This window comes from Rhineura floridana, chromosome 11, assembly GCF_030035675.1.
Source record: "Rhineura floridana isolate rRhiFlo1 chromosome 11, rRhiFlo1.hap2, whole genome shotgun sequence".
Lineage (NCBI taxonomy): Eukaryota > Metazoa > Chordata > Lepidosauria > Squamata > Rhineuridae > Rhineura > Rhineura floridana.
The window spans coordinates 64,174,458-64,190,278 of NC_084490.1; the positions used below are offsets into that span (position 1 = coordinate 64,174,458).

Sequence of the window (15,821 nt, forward strand, 5' to 3'; positions counted from 1 at the left end):
AAATTACATTTTTCAGATTTCAAGCTTTACGAATAATATTGGCTGCAATCTGTAACAGACGTTGCCCCTCCACATTTTATCTAGGGTTTGATTTTATGTTTGGTTTTATGATGATTGTATTGTTCTGTTGCTTGTTTTATGTAGGCCTGTTTTTATGTACACCACTAAGAAATGCCAGTGATTAAGTGGTATATAAATATTTTAAAATAAATAAATAAAATAACTTTTGTCCAATTCAATGATCTATTTATCTATCTATCTATCTATTTTGACTGGTGATGAACCGAAATAAATTTCCATCCATCCATCCATCCATCCATCCACATCCATCATCCATCCATCCATCCATCCATCCATCCATCCATCCATCCATCCATCCATCCATCCATCCATCCATCCATCCATCCATCCATCCATCCATCCATCCATCCATCCATCCATCCATCCATCCATCCATCCATCCATCCACATTACTTTTTGTGACAGTAACTGGTACAGAGTACCAGCACCTTTTTTTTTCTGCCCATGGCAGCCATTATGTCCTGGCACCCATGGTACTTTTATCAAGATATGAGTACTGGCACCTCACTCCCCCCGTCCAAAAAAGCACCATATTTACTGCAACGTTTAACAGTAAGCCTCTAATTTGGATGCCACACTGAAACTTTGGGAAGGAATGCTTTGGCCTCATACTACAACTAAAGAGTGCAAGGATATAAAGGCTATGGGGAAGAGGCTCGTAGAGAGGCTTCTGTATAAACAACACTAATTCATTTGGGTTGAGGAACTAAGGCTCTAAATCACCTCTTGACTTGTCTACATTTCCCTGGAACCTTAAAATCATGTTGTTGTTGTCTTGGCTTAGCTCTGTCTGTATCATTATGATTTGTGCTCATAAGTTTAAGAAAAAAGTGGACTCAGCATATATAGAGTTTGCAGATATGGAAGCTGGGTTGAGAGATATGATGTTCAATTCATAATGCATTATGAGCTAAGCAAATTTCTATTCCAAACAAGGTAATTTCAATTTCATTTAAAATATTAGATAGAGATGGTGGGCCTATCTATGGCTATTAGCCATGCTATCTCAATGGAACCACCATAAGTTAAATGTCTGTAATGATCAGGTGCTGCGGTCAAGCCACAAGGGATACCATTTCCATTTTGCTGTGGTTGTACGCTTCCCAAGGACATCTGGGAAGCAGGAAAACAGAGTGCTGGATTACTTGGCCTGATCACATATAAGCAGTTTCAATGTGCTTTAGAGATGGGGAGAAATTACATTTAGTTCGCATTTAAAATCAAATTTATCAAATTCACACTTTCCAAAACAACATAAGAATCGAAATGCAGCCATCCTTTAAAATTCACACTTATCCAAATTTTGTGATGCAGTTCTCCAACCGTGCATGTTTTTAAAAAATACATATATTAGGGGGGAAATGTGCACAAAATGAATATATTGGTGAAAATAACATACAAAAATGCATTATATTAGGACAAACTGCTTGCAAAACTGTGCATGTTGGTCAAATTGTATAGAAAAATATATTAGAAGTTCACATGAAAATGCTAAGGAATTTTCATGAGGATTTTTTTTGGAAAAAGTTCACAAATTGTTGCAGAAATGTGGAGAACCAAATTTAAAACTAGAAAATGAGAAACTGAGAGAACCAAAACTGACAGATCATTCCATCTCTAACGTGTTTATAGAGGGAATCCATCATCTGTAGGCTGCATTCACATTGAACTTTATGCCATTTCCCCAACTATTCCTTAGCTCATAATTCCTGAATTTGATTTGATCTTTCACATGGCATAAAAGCCAGTTCCAGAAATCTAGTGGAATATAGTGCTTGGTGATTTAGTTGGGGGAACTCCCCCTTCCCCGGAGATAAACCCAGTTCCTGGTATCTCTTCCTTGTGGGAGCTCTGGGGGGGAAATTAATTAAAAGCAAAGCAGGGCAGCACCTTGCGTTAGCCTGTTGATTTTGAATGTTATTAAATAGCTTTTAAATCAAGGGCTGCCACTGAAAAATGTCTCTCGGCAAGGGGAGGAAGTAGCAACAACGAAAGCTTCCACAGCTCACGGCAGGTGTTGAAACATGTCCAGAGCAAAATAAAACCAATGCTCTGACAGCACAACAAATCCCTCTCAAACAGCCAGAGAGAAAAGATTCTGACGGTGAGCAAAGTCGGAATTGGAGAGGTTTAAGATTTATAATCCAAGGGAGAAAATGAAGAACATCTTACCGGAAGAAACGACAACCGGAAGTCCCAGAAGGCACTCCCAAAATAAATAAACTATAAATAAACTGTTTCATCAAAATGCTGCATAAATATCTCTCTGTTGCATATTTTTATTTACATTTCTGACAATGCCAAGTAAATATCCAGCATAGTAGATGAAAATTTAGGATAGATTCTACTTCTGTTAAAGAGAGCTTCATGTCCAAATCTCTATACGCTGTGCTAAATTATGCCCTGGGGTGGGGGATGCACATTTCACCTGGGACTTCCCCTTGAGGAACTCTGCAAGCAAGAGCTAGATTGCCCAGAAGCAGAGGAAAGTGTTTTTTTTCTTCACCAAAGCAGCATGTCCTACTGTAGCACTTCCCTTTCCCTTTCCAAAGGAGTGTACAGCAACCACATCATTATGGTTGTAAGCTTCTAAGCCAAAACCACAAATCACTTGGGGGTGGGGGCTAAATCTTTTCCCTGATCTTGGTGACCCAAGTCATTGAGAATAAAGCCTGCTTCTGTTTGCATAGCCTCATTAAATCATCAGCATAGCCTCAGTGAGTGAGAGAGGGTGGGGGGAAGATTGTTGTACAGGCCATTAATGCAAGCCTTAGCATGTTAACAGAGTGATGGTGAGAGCCAACAGACCTATCTAGTGCTCGGTGTGAACTGGGTTTATGCCCCACACAATGTGCCCTAAGATCTTTTGTGTGCACAAGAATTCTAAGTATACACGTGAATGAGGAAAGGGTTCTCTGTATGTAGAGAATTTGAAAACCACTTGTTTAAAATACAACATTTTGACTGAACATTGAGGTATTAGAATTTAACTTGATGCAATTCTAGGTTTTCAGTGTGAAAATAGGTCAGACCTACCCATCCATTTCCATGGAACATGGGCTAGGAGAGATGGAAAGCAGGGATGGGGAACTTGTGGCTCTCCAGGTGTTGTTGGACTCCAGCTGAACCCCAGCAGCCAGCATGGCTAGTTTTCAAGGATGATGGCAGTTCGAATTCAATAACTTTTGGAGGCCACAAGGTCTCTCTATCCATGATGTAAATCATATTCCAATCACCTCCCCAAAAAAATTGTCATTGTAGAAAGAGAGTGTTAGAGAGCATTCACAAGGTTCAAAAATGTTGTTATGAGAGGGAGCTACATAACTGAGTCGTATCCTTCAGCCCAAAGTATCTCTCAGTAGGTGGTGAATAAATACATTTCCTTAATGTGAAGGTATATAGCTGCTGTGATGGTTGTCTGTTGGTTTATCCTACTTTTTGTGCTGGTACATCTAGGACTGGTCAACATTAAGAATGGCATATCCTGAAAAAGACAGAGGAAATTGCTAATAGAGAAGTTCCTTCTGGCATCCTAAGAGTAAGTTATACATCACAGATTTGTTACAATGGCAATCTTCACTAGTATGGATGTAATCTTCAAATATCAAAGATGGGATTCAACAGTTACATTTTTATAGGTTTTAAATGGGAACTAAGGCAATCAAATGACTGTCAAAGGATGAAAGGAAAAGTGACCATGCTAAATATTTTTTTTAATAAACCAAATCAAACAACATGTACATACATACACAGAGCCTAAGTTGCATAGCTACCTACCATTTCCATGGGACAAGGGTTATGGAAGCAGGGATTATTTTCAAAAGGGACACCACTTCCATTTTTGCCATTTCTTTGACATACCTTCACAAAACAAAATTTTGAACAGCACAGTTGTCTCATCCCATTCATATTATGCTAGAGTTTTAATTTCCTGCTGAAATGTGTCATTGTCAGGTTTTATTCTGTTTTTATGTTTTATTTTGCAAGGTGTGATAACTGCCATAGTTGAAGAGAGTCAAATAAATGTTTTCAATAAATAAAGCCGAAGCCCCATACTTGAGAGTAAGCTCCAGTGAATACAATGTGAGTAAACCTGCCTAGGATTGCTCTGTAACAGTGCAAGCCTATATATATCCACCCAGAAGTAAGCCATAATAAGTTCAGTGGAGTTTATTCCCCCAGGTAAGTGAGTATTCATTCCAATATGTTTGCGGGGAGGTTATACAATGGTGCATCAAGCAACTATAATCCTACACTTCCCAGTGCATTTTCCATCACTTTCGTTATCACAAAAAGTCTGAATTTTGTTGCACAAGAGAGCCAAATCGACTTTAATTATGCAATCTTAATTTGCCAGTATGCAATTAAATCCCACCCCAAACTAGTAACAGTTTGAAAACACTCATAATTGTGATCCTGTACATTCTCAGCAGCAAAGCAGAAGGCACAAGAATAGTTACAGAAACAGGAGACAATGTGGCAACACTGACAAGACACTTCCACAGTAACTCTAGCAACTCTGTCACCACCACCCCAGTCATGACACTGGTCACTGATGGTGCCTCCACGTTAGCCACACATTGTAGGCACCAGTCCAAATTAGCCAAGCCTAGAAGGGACCATGATATCATGAATGCCACAGGGCTGCCACACTATCTAGTCCACACGCCTTCCCTCACACAATGCTGAGAGAAAGAGCTGAAAGCACTTCCCTTGTCAGAGGCCAGAATGGTCAAGCTGACAGCAGAGTAACAACTGACAGCCATAGCACCAACCTTTCCAGGCTTCATCTTAGCCGGGGCTCAGATCCCTTAGGAACCTACACCAAGCAGTGAAATTCAAAACATTGGATTCAATGGAACTTACTCCAAGGTAAGTGCGCATTGGATCACAGTCCAAGTCAACAGCAGTAGTAAAGAAAAGTACTGCTGTCATCATCCTGCAACCAGTAGTGTAGTGGCAAATTCAGAAGTGCAGGGTTCCTTCATGATAGTCATGCCACCACGCACCCTCAAAGCCACACCTCCTAAGATTATGCAACCTATTCACACAGCAGTGTTACTCTGGTTCTATTCCACTTCAACTGCCAGAGCTTTCCTCAGAGCTTCCTGGGAAGTGTAATTCTGTGACCTCTCAAGAGGATTGCTCAGCGCCTCACCTGTCGTGTCCGGAACTGGACTCAGTAACCAGACCAGGTTGTGAAAGCAATTCAGTCTTTATTAGAGTAATATCCAAACAGAGGCTGCACCTTCTCATAAAGGAACACAATACACGTGTCCAGCGACATGCAAGAGAGTTGACAGAAGAAGGAATTTCTGCCCCCCCTCATCCTTATAAAGGGGGCTTTCTGGCGCGAATTCTCTCACTCCGCCTTAGAGTGCTCTCTTCCCCACCCCTCCTCTTTGCTCATTTTTGTTTTCTCCGGGTTCTTGGTGAAGGTGGAGGCTCTGCCCCCTCCCCTTCTGATGATGTTACCTCTGGTATTGGAGACAGAGGGGGGTGAACGTCATGCACATTGGATGGGCCTTTCTCTGGCTGTTGAGGGAGTGGAATCCCCCCTCCTTCTTGTTCTAACTGCTCTGACTCGAGAAGGGGGGCTGGCGTGAGAGATTCCTGAGAGGAGTCTGTAGCTATGTCTGATGGAGTTCCAAGGCCACAGCTGCTGGGCAACACTATCTCTGAGAGTTCTCCCTCCCCCTCTTCACACAACTCTGGGAAAATGATCACTTCCTCATCCTCTGAAGTGCCAGGGCCCCAATCCTGCATCCTGACACCATCCCCTCTCCCATGCTGTGCCCCCCCACTTGTCGGCTTAGGGCGATGGGGACACCGTTGATGGAATTCTTTCACTAAATCTGGGGCATGCACATCCCTCTCATTTTCCCAAGATCTGTCAGCTGGCCCATACCCCTTCCAGTGAATTAAGTACTGTAATCGATTGTGCCTCCTTCTGGAATCAAGAATCTGTTCCACTTCAAATTCTGGTTGCCCATTTACTAGAATGGGTGGTCCCGGGACTTCCACTGGTCGTAAATCGCAGGGAGGGGCTGCTTTCGTTAGCAAGGAGCGGTGAAACACAGGATGTATTTTGAAGGTAGCTGGCAACTTCAGTCTATAAGCCACGGGATTGATTTGTGCCTCCACTTGGAAAGGCCCGAATCTCTTATCCTGCAGCTTTCTACACTTGCCCGGCATCTGGAGTAAGCGAGTGGACAACCACACCTGGTCTCCTGGTTGGATGGAGGCCCCCTCCCTTCGGTGTTGATCAGCAATTCGTTTGTATTCCAGTTTGGCATCGTTTAGTTGCTGTTTAAGCACCTGCTGCATGGCTGTAATTCCTGCAGAAATTCCCCTGCTGCTGGCACAAGCCCACTTGCTGCACTACTAGGGAAGGCTTTGGGATGGAACCCATAATTAGCAAAGAAGGGCGTCTGCCCAGTGCTGGTATGCACGGAATTATTATAGGCGAACTCTGCAAAATGCAAATAGGAAACCCAGTCATTCTGTTGATAAGAAACATAACAACGTAAATACCTCTCTAACACGGCGTTCAGTCTCTCCGTCTGCCCGTCCGTCTGGGGATGATGAGCAGAAAAAAGTTTTAGCTCTGTCTGCAACTGCTTCCAAACTGCTCTCCAAAACATAGCTGTAAACTGGGTTCCCCGATCTGAGACTAAGCTATTTGGCAATCCATGTAACCGGTAAATTTCTTTTATGAACAACTTGGCTGTTTCTTTAGCCTCTAAGGCCATTGGGCAAGGGAGGAAATGTGCCATCTTGGTAAGAGAATCCACTATGACCAATATGGCTGTCATGCCTAGAGACTTTGGCAAATCAGTTATAAAATCCATGGATAAATCCTGCTAGGGTTCGTTCGGAGTAGGGAGGGGCTCCAATAGTCCTGCGGGTCTTCCCGTGTCTGTCTTCGCCCGCATACAGACAGCACAGGATTTTACATAGTTCTCAATGTCTCTGCGCATTTGAGGCCACCAAAAGTCCTTGGCTACATTCTGTATGGTCTTAAAGATGCCAAAGTGCCCCGCTGTGATAGAGTCATGACATTGACGCAGGATTCTGAGTCTTAGGTCCCCCTTCGGCACATATCTGGCGGCTTTAAACCACAACAGCCCATCTTTCCAATGGAAGTTTGCCTCTGGGCCCTGGCTTTGTTCCATCTCCTGGAGATACTGTTGCATGCATGGATCCTCCTTTTGTGCCTTTCTGAGCTCCTCTTCCCAAGAAGGTTGACACGATCCCAACATCAGCTTCTCTGGCGGAACAACATACTGGGGTTGGTTGTCAATTTTACCTTCTTTGTATTGCGGTTGCCTGGATAAGGCATCTGCTCTCCGGTTTTTTGCGTGGGCATGGTAAGTAATCTTGAAGTTAAACCTGGTAAAGAACTGTGACCAGCGTATCTGTCTCTGATTTAGCTTCCTGGCCGTCTGTAGACTCTCCAGGTTCTTGTGGTCTGAACGCACTTCTATCTGGTGTTGAGCTCCCTCCAGGTATTGTCTCCAGTTCTCAAAAGAATCCTTGATGGCTAGTAGCTCCTTCCCCCACACTGTGTAGTGTCTTTCAGCGTCCCTCAGCTTTCTGGAAAAATAGGCACAGGGGTGTAGCTCCATTCCTTCCTCATTCATCTGCAAGAGAACCCCCCAATGGCAAAATCTGAAGCATCCGCTTCCACGACAAAAGGACGGGTGGGGTCGGCAAAACACAAGATGGGCTCAGATGAAAACTTTCTCTTCAGCTCTTTGAAGGCGCTTGTAGCTCCCTCTGTACATTGAAATTTCCCTTTTCCCCTTAAACAGTCAGTGAGAGGGGCTGTTAATTTGGAAAAGCCTGGAATGAACTTTCTGTAGTAGTTGGCAAATCCCAAAAAACGTTGTACATCCTTTTTAGTGGCTGGTTGCCCCCAATCCAATATACAACTCACTTTTTCTGGATCCATTTCCACTCCTTCTGCTGAGATGCGATATCCAAGAAAGTCCAAAGACGATAGGTCAAACCCACATTTTTCTAACTTAGCATACAAATGGTTCTCTCTCAGTCTTTCCAACACAGTTTTCACATGCTGATCATGGTCTTCTTGGTTCCTTGAAAACACCAAAATATCATCTAAGTAACAAATCACATACTTATCCAGGAGGTCTCTTCGTTCATGAACTTCTGAAACACTCCTGGACTTCCACAAAGTCCGAATGGCATCACCAGATATTCAAATTGACCGTAGGAGGTCAAAAACCCTGTTTTCCATTCATGTCCCTCCTTCATTCTGATCAAATTGTATGCTCCTCTTAAGTCCAGTTTAGTGAAGATCTTTGCAGAGTGCAGTCGGTCTAACAACTCCGAAATCAGAGGCAGTGGATAGCTGTTGGAAATAGTGATTTGATTTAAAGCACGGTAGTCATTACAGGGCCTCAACTCCCCCCCTTCTTCTTCACGAACAAGGGCGCTCCAGCGGGGGACTGCGAAGGACGTATAAAACCTCGCTTCAGGTTTTTTTCCAGGAATTCTTTCAGGGCCTCTCTCTCTTTCTCTGTGAGAGAGTAGATTCTTCCCGATGGGATGCTGGCCCCCGGTATTAAATCAACGGCACAGTCATAAGGACGGTGGGGGGCTAGCATCTCTGCCTCTTTTTCATCAAACACATCTCTAAATTCCCCATACTTCGAGGGAAGGGTTACTTGCTTGGCTTCCTGCACTGCTCCTGCCAGCGTGCCAGAGGTTTCTTCTGCCTGACAGTTTTCCTGGCAATACTGAGAAGTGAACCACACCACAGCATCCTTCCACCTTATCTTTGGGTCATGCTTGACTAGCCAGGGCATTCCTAGGATCACATCAAAGTTCGAAAGGTCTGTTACATACAGCAAAATGAACTCTTCATGCCCTGGGATTTGCAGTTTCAATTCCTCTGTGGCTCGCGTTACCCCCCCTCCTTTCATGGGCCTCCCGTCTATGGTCTCCACAAGCAAGGGGGTGTCTAATTTCCATTGGGAAATTCCATAACGCTTTGCTAACTCTGCATCAATGAAATTTGTGGTTGCTCCACTGTCAATCAAGGCTGTGGAATTAAACATCACTCCTTTGGAAGTTGTAATCCGAATTGGTAAGACTCCTTTTGAAGGAGGATTGGTCAGCGGAGGCCCTTTGTACAATGTAGCCCCCAGTCCACTGGCCTGTGCATGGACTGGGTTCATTAGTTTCCCGCCGGCTCTGTTTTTCCCCCTTTTAGTCCACAATCTCTAGCCACGTGGCCCGGCTTTGAACAGTAGAAGCATAAATGTTCTTTACAACGCCTCTCCTTTTCTTCTTCTGACAGCTTTGGCCTAGCTCCCCCCCCCGTCCTTCGGTCGCGTTGCCTGATGTTCCCAGGGTTGAAGGGGTCTTGCTGCGAGATGCTGAAACTGAGTATCTCTGGATCTCCTGTTTCTTTTCCAGGCGCCTTCCCTCCAACCGATGATCGATCTGCAGGCATAGCCGAATCAGTCCAGGCAAGTCATTTGGGGGGGTCGTTCTAGCCAAGTCATCCAGGACTTCAGAACTCAGTCCACTCCTATACATGAACCTCAAGGCTGCATCATTATAACCAGTTTCCTGGGACAGAATTTTAAAGGCGTTAGTGTACTTGGACACAGAGCCTTTCCCTTGTTTCAAGGCGCCCAACTGCCTGGCCACCGTCTCTGCCCTTTGAGGGTCCTGGAACATCTCAGTCATGGCTCACATAAATTCTCTATATCTTCCCAGAAGGCCATCCTTTCTGACCAGGTACGGAGTCACCCATTTAGTAGCTTCTCCTTCTAAGAGGCTGATCACGAAGGCCACTTTGGCCACATCACTAGGAAACTCTGCATTTCTGATGTCCAAATACAATTCACATTGAGCCACGAAGGTAGAGAGCTGCTCACTCTGTCCCGCATATTTTGGTGGCAATCCTATAGGAATCTTCACCACAGCGGCCAGAGGGCCTGCTCGCATCTGATTCTCAAGGTCTGATAGTCAGTCTTCAGAGTTCTGACAGCTGCTAACAAGGTTTGAACATCTGCCTGTAGATCCGCCACATTACTCCTCAGCTGTCTCACTTCTTCCATCTTAGAAGTGGGATTTGTTCCCCCTGCTCCCTTCTCCATCTTGTCACGTTCAAGCTGTGGGAGCGTTGAGGGTGAAGTAAGTGGTTCTGTCAATCTGTCGTGTCCAGGACTGGACCAGACCAGGTTGTGAAAGCAATTCAGTCTTTATTAGAGTAATATCCAAACAGAGGCTGCGCCTTCTAATGAAAGAACACAATACACGTGTCCAGCGACATGCAAGAGCGTTTATTTATTTATTTATTCAGCTTGTATACTGCCCGACTAGCAATAGCTCTCTGGGCGGTGAACAAAGAGTTGACAGAACAAGGAATTTCTGCCTCCCCTCATCCTTATAAAGGGGGCTTTCTGGCGTGAATTCTCTCACTCCGCCTTAGAGTGCTCTCTTCCCCACCCCTCCTCTTTGCTCGTTTTTGTTTTCTCTGGGTTCTTGGTGAAGGTGGAGGCTCTGCCCCCTCCCCTTCTGATGATGTTACCTCTGGTATTGGAGACAGAAGGGGGGCTGGCATGAGAAATTCCTGAGAGGAGTCTGTAGCTATGTCTGATGGAGTTCCAAGGCCACGGCTGCTGGGCAACACTATCTCTGAGAGTTCTCCCTCCCCCTCTTCACACAACTCTGGGAAAATGATCTCCTCCTCATCCTCTGAAGTGCCAGGGCCCCAATCCTGCATCCTGACATCACCAAACTAGTCCCCAGAATTCTTTAGGGAAAAGTACAGCAGTTAAAGTGGAAGAGAACCACAATAAAACTGCTGTGTGCATAGACTCCCCCTCTCCTCTCTCTCTCTGGGGGTTAAATGTTGCCAGAAATGTTTTCATTTTAAGAATTCTGAAATGACAGCCAAGTGTGGGACTAGGGCCATCTTCACACCATAGATTTATGGCACTATTACTCCACTTGAAGCAGTTACAACTTTCCCTAAACAATCCTGGGAATTACAGTTAATTACAGTTAAGGGTGCTGAAAGTGGCTAAGAGATCCCTATTCCCCTTAAAGACCTGCAGTTACCTAGGAAGAGAGATTGACTGTTAAACCACTCTGGGAATTATAGCAAGGGAGAAGTTGCCTACAAGGAAGATATCGGAAGTAACAGTAGCTGATACTAGAAACAACACTATATTATTCCATCTTCTTACATCCCTATTCTTCAGCATGTATTTTAAATATGGACATATCTTTTGAACCCTCTACTATACTTTAGTTGATTTAGCTGGTCCTCCTGAAGCAACAATAAATCTAGACAGGGGGAGGGAACTGGGAAGATAAGACAACAACATGAACTCTACTCGAGAGATTCCCCACTCTAAAGCAACTCAATTCTCCCCTTTGTAAAAATCACAAGAGTGCCTGACTTCTCTTCAACATGTTATGTACCCCTCATTACCCCCCTCCTCACACTCACAGGGCTGAGAGAAAGAAGGGGGACACCTAAATCCGGCAATAAATCCCACAAGCCCTACTTTCCACATGTTCACAGAAGAAATGTTTCTTTCGTTCCTCACAATCTCTTTCCATAGTTTCCCCAGCAGAGAGGGGGGGGCAAGCAAGAAACCCCTCCCCAGCCTTGATAAAGAACACTCACTAAGTGCTTCTCTTTGGTGAGGGCGGTTTCTGAGATGTTTCCTTCTGGCTTTGGGCTGGAACAATAGGACACGTCTCCCTCCCCTTCCCTTTTTGCTTCTGGGTTGGAAATTGGGATCCTTGCTAACGAACAACAAAAAGAGAGAGTTTAGCTATGCTGCTCCTTGTCCCCAGACCCCTACCTTCTAGGGTTGTTGCAAAGATAACATGGGCAAGGGGAAGAACCTTGTAAGCTACACTGAGCTCTTTTCTTGCTTGCTCTCCATCATTGTCATCATTTAAAAGAAAATACATTGCTCTGTATTGTGTTTTGTTACTTCACATCCCACTGATTATTGTTGTTCACTAATCCCCCATTTAAAGTCCAGACTGGCTAGCTATAATGTATTGCTATTTTGTATTGAGCTGGGCCGTTGATCATCATTATCCACGAATTGTTTAAGGTCCAATCCAACTAGCTATTTCATAGAATCATAGAATAGTAGAGTTGGAAGGGGCCTATAAGGCCATCAAGTCCAACCCCCTGCTCAATGCAGGAATCCAAATCAAAGCATCCCCGACAGATGGCTGTCCAGCTGCCTCTTGAATGCCTCCAGTGTCGGAGAGCCCACTACCTCTCTAGGTAATTGGTTCCATTGTTGTATGGCTCTAACAGGAAGTTTTTCCCGATGTCCAGTTGAAATCTGGCTTCCTGCAACTTGAGCCCATTATTCAGTGTCCTGCACTCTGGGATGATTGAGACAACCTTTCATGTACTTGAAGAGTGCTATCATATCTCTGCTCAGTCTTCTCTTCTCCCGGCTAAACATGCCCAGTTCTTTCAGTCTCTCCTCATAGGGCTTGGTTTCTAGTCACCTGATCATCCTTGTTGCCCTCCTCTGAACCTGTTCCAGTTTGTCTGCATCCTTCTTGAAGTGCGGAGACCAGAACTGGGCACAGTATTCAAGAGGAGGCCTAACCAGTGTTGAACAGTGGGGAACTAATACTCCACACAATTTGGAAACTATACTTCTGTTAATGCAGTCTAATATAGCGTTTGCCTTTTTTGCAGCCACATCACACTGTTGACTCATATTCAGCTTGTGATTAACAACAATTCCAAGATCCTTCTCACATGTCGTATTGCTGAGCCAACTATCCTCCATCTTATAACTGTGCATTTGGTTTCTTTTTCCTAAGTGTAGAACTTTGCATTTATCCCTGTTGAATTTTGTTTTCAGCCCAATGCTCCAGCCTATCAAGGCCCCTTTGAATTTTATTTCTGTCTTCCACAGTATTAGCTATGCCCCCCCAATTTTGTATCATCTGCAGATTTGATAAGCATGCTCTGTACCTCCTCATCCAAGTCATTAATAAAATGTTGAAGAGCACTGGGGCCAGGACCGAGCCCTGTGGTACCCCACTCGTTACGTCCACCCAGTTTGAGAAGGAACCATTGATAAGCACTCTTTGAGTACAATTCTGGAGCCAACTGTGGATTTACCTGACAGTTGTTCCATCCAGCCCACATAATTTCATTTCATTCTAGGCCCTAGACAATTGTTGGACTTTTATCACAGATCCAGTGACACTTTTGCAAAGCCATATCTTGTTTAGAAAACCTGTTCTGAACAGGGGGCACAAACTTTCAGCAGCCTTACCTTTCAACAACCATGTGCAATATTTTAAGGGGGAAATGCAATTATTATTGTCTGGTGGGAATATATGATGCTGCAGTAGATTTGGCTGCAAGAAAGGAATGACAGTGACAAGTAACAAGTAACACCTCACCATCCTACTAGCAATTCTACTCCATCTCATGTTTCTCTGTGCCATTTCTATCCATGCTACTTATATATCCAAAACTGGCATGCTGCTTTCTTTTCTATTCCACCCTGTTTTACAGAAGCAGTTGCTGTCCTGGGCTCCTGCTGGGAGGAAGGGCAGGATATAAATCAAACAAACAAGATCAGGGGGCTTACGTTCAAAGGAGCTATGCAGTCCCTGGACCCAAAGTACCAGGACTGTCTTTCCCATCTGAATTGGGGGGAGGAAGTGAACTATACAGCTTATCTGAAAATAAATGGGTTGAAGGACTCAACATTTGCATTAGTAAAGTTGCCACTGACATTTTGCTTAAAGCAAAATTTGAAACAAATTTGGGCATTCCTTCCAAGGTGAAATGTCTAAGGAATTTTGAGGGTAGACAAGAGTTTTGATCAGGCAGAGCTTGGAAGTAACTCATTATTTTTAATGAGTTACTTTTAATTCATTACAATTTTAAATAACGAGTGGATAATTCCATTACATTTGGCAAGTAACGGAACGAATAGTAATTTCCCTACTTTTCAGCTTCAACTTTAACGTTTCCACGTTAGGTTGGACGTTACTTGGGGGCAGGAACAAGGGGAAGTCAGCTCCTGGCTGTGATTGGTTAACACAAGACATGTGCCTCACACTGATTGGACCTCTGCGCAGACTGTCTCTTCCCTCGTGATCTGTGTTAGGAGGCACAAGGGAAGAGGTGAATAGGCAGGGGGAGCCTGCTAGCGTCTGACTCTGAGAGGAAAAAATGGACACCGGAGGAAAAAGCCAGGGCAAGGAAGGCAGAATGGCGAAGTGCTGTGGAGGTGAGTGACGATGTTTTGTGTGTGTGTGTGCCCCGGTGTGTGTGTTTTCGGCTGGAGTCTCTGGTTTTTTGGGGGGGGGCTCTGGCTCTCTGGCTACCACCCCTTACTCTCTGGACTCTCCACTTCAATTTAAAAAAAAGTTTCTAGGTGGTCTAATTCCTGAGATATACACCAAAATGTAAAACCCCCCTGCACAACTTTTTTTTAAACAGATCATGCTCTAGCTACAACTCCCATCAGCCCAATCCAGTGGCCATGCTGGCTGGGGCTGATGGGAGTTGTAGTTTAAAGTAACTTTTCAAAGCTCTGGCTGCAACCCCGCCCTTTCATGATTGTGAGTAAAGTGCAACTTGTGTTTGTGTTGTAAATCTCTCTCCCTCCAACCCTATTTTTAAAGAAATTAGGCAGGGTTTATCACAGTTTTTATTATGTAGGAAACTAATACTCATTTTTTAAAAAAATGAATGAAGTTTATTTATTTATTTTTATTATTTTATTTATATCCCACCCTTCCTCCCAGTAGGAGCCCAGGGCAGCAAACAAAAGCACTAAAAACACTTTCAAAATCATAAAAACAGACTTTAAAATATATTAAAACAAAACATCTTTAAAAACATTTTTAAAAGCTTTAAAAACATTTTTTTTAAGAAAAAATTTAAAAACATATTAAAAAGCAATTTCAACACAGACGCAGACTGGGATAAGGTCTCAGCTTAAAGGACTTGTTAAAAGAACAAGTTCCTTATCACTTGAGGCTGCAGTTTTCCCTGGTTGAGAAAGCCCCATTGAATACATTGGGACTTGCTTCTGAGTAAACAAACATAGGCTTGCACTATAAATATCTTTACAGGTTATATAAATAAACATATTTGATAGTCATGCTTATATAAATATTTTCATAGAATCATAGAATAGTAGAGTTGGAAGGGGCCTATAAGGCCATCAAGTCCAACCCCCTGCTCAATGCAGGAATCCAAATCAAAGCATTCCCGACAGATGGCTGTCCAGCTGCCTCTTGAATGCCTCCAGTGTCGGAGATCCCACTACCTCTCTAGTAATTAGTTCCATTGTTGTATGGCTCTAACAGTTAGGAAGCTTTTCCTGATGTCCAGTCGAAATCTGGCTTCTTGCAACTTGAGCCCATTATTCTGTGTCCTGCACTCTGGGATCATTGAGAAGAGATCCCGGCCCTCCTCTGTGTGGCAACCTTTCAAATACTTGAAGAGTGCTATCATATCTCCCCTCAGTCTTCTCTTCTCCAGGTTAAATATGCCCAGTTCCTTCAGTCTCTCCTCATAGGGCGTTGTTTCCAGTCCCCTGATCATCCTTGTTGCCCTCTTTTGAACCTGTTCCAGTTTGTCTGCATCCTTCTTGAAGTGCAGAGACCAGAACTGGACACAGCACTCAAGATGAGGCCTAACCAGTGCTGAATAGAGGGGAACTAATACTTCACATGAT

The 15,821-nt window shown here is 43.9% G+C and overlaps 1 long non-coding RNA gene across 1 annotated transcript in view; it reads right to left on the reverse strand.

The window, feature by feature from the left end:
* Positions 1-3,076: 3,076 nt before the first annotated feature.
* LOC133366303 (uncharacterized) overlaps positions 3,077-15,821 on the reverse strand; it is a 41,093-nt gene continuing 28,348 nt past the window's right edge. The window contains exon 3 of the long non-coding RNA XR_009758377.1: positions 3,077-3,565. This is a non-coding gene — a long non-coding RNA (uncharacterized LOC133366303). The remainder of the gene's footprint in view (positions 3,566-15,821) is intronic.